The sequence below is a fragment of the Polistes canadensis genome, unplaced genomic scaffold, assembly GCF_001313835.1.
Source record: "Polistes canadensis isolate GaletaPanama2010 unplaced genomic scaffold, ASM131383v1 scaffold_272, whole genome shotgun sequence".
Lineage (NCBI taxonomy): Eukaryota > Metazoa > Arthropoda > Insecta > Hymenoptera > Vespidae > Polistes > Polistes canadensis.
In genome coordinates this window covers 49,267-50,757 of record NW_014569819.1, presented here as the reverse complement: position 1 = coordinate 50,757, position 1,491 = coordinate 49,267, and the positions used below count along the sequence as shown (strand labels likewise).

General features: G+C 26.4%; 1 long non-coding RNA gene across 1 annotated transcript; it reads right to left on the bottom strand.

Annotated features, from left to right (window-relative positions):
* Positions 1-132: 132 nt before the first annotated feature.
* On the bottom strand, positions 133-1,485 carry LOC106790944. The gene is made up of 2 exons (XR_001382140.1): positions 1,065-1,485; positions 133-956 (listed from the first exon to the last, which is right to left on the bottom strand). It is a non-coding gene; the product is annotated as an uncharacterized LOC106790944 (long non-coding RNA).
* Positions 1,486-1,491: the final 6 nt, after the last annotated feature.

The following is a 1,491-nucleotide window of genomic DNA, read 5'->3' as shown; positions in this document are numbered from 1 at the left end:
TTAATATATAATTATGAAAAAAAATAATTATTATTTTATATAATATAATAGTACACACAAATATATGTATTATAAGATTATATAAACTTATGTTAATTTAGATGCTCTACCAATGAGCAAATAAATCTTTCGTATTTTTTTCTTTAGGTAATTTGTTTTTAATTGTTTATGTTTTTTCCACATCAGTCTTTTATCTATGATAATATCATACCTAGGTATTTGACTGAATCCTTGATTGGAATTACTGCTCCATTTATGGTTACAAGGGGAAAACATGCGTGCTTAAACAGCACGAAAGTTATATGCACTGATTTACTTATTATTACGATATTATTTTTACTTTCGTTAATGCCATTTCTGACACCAATTTTCTATTATTAGCATATGACGTTAAGAGCATATCCAAACACGTTTTGGTAATCACAGTCCAATGCTAAAAACGAAGATATAAATTTAATTAAACATTAAAATAAATTTAATTATATTATTCACTAAAGTGTGGTTTCTTGATCTTGATTCTTTATACGCGTCTTCTTCTTTCTAATTTAAATATGTTGATGAATATGAAATTTTATGTAAATATATTTTTAAAAATCAATGACTTACTTTAATATATTTTATTAAAGATTTTGATGTGTCATGTTTCTGTAAATAAAAATAGAAATGTTTAAACTTTAAATGACAAATAAGCAGCAAAAATATTTCGATATTAAGATTCTAAATATTTGAAAAACTCTAAAATATATTAATAAAAAGAAATCAATAATTGAGCAAAAGTTAGAAATTTCATGAATGTTTAATCCTATGATGAGTGTCGGTAACTCTTCAGTGAGGTCTTCGAGTAAAAAAATGATGAGTGTCGGGTAACTCTTCAGTGAGTTCGGTCTTCGAGTAAAAAAATGTTTAAACTTCAACAAGTAGACATTACAGTTACCTTCCTTCAATGGATTGGATACCTTTAACAAATAATGAAACAATATTTGTTAAAAATTAAACCAAGTTTATTAGTTAGTTTAACTCATTAGATAAACAGTATATAAAAATTCATAAGATTTGATACAAACCTATTAGAAAGAAAAAATATGCTGTTTTGCTGGAACTCTGCATTCCATTCCCTCTAAGATTTGATGTTCGAGTTTTTGAAAAACGATGATGAGGATGATAATCTGTGATATTGAATTTCTGAATAAATACTAGGACTTTTAGTCCTAGTGAGATCTTTGAGTAAAAAAATATTCAAACTTTAAGTGATAAATAAGCAGCAAAAATACTTCGATATTAAGATTCTATATAAATATTTGAAAAACTCTAAAATATATTAACATATTGCGTATGGGTCACAAGATATCTTCGTTTTTATGCACTCAAACGTTGCGTATCGGTCACAAGATATCTCGTTCTCATGTTTTATTTCGAATCAATCGTCAACGTAAACAAGCAACGGCAAATAGATTGTTGCATATACTGCAACCAATAACAAGTACAGGCAAG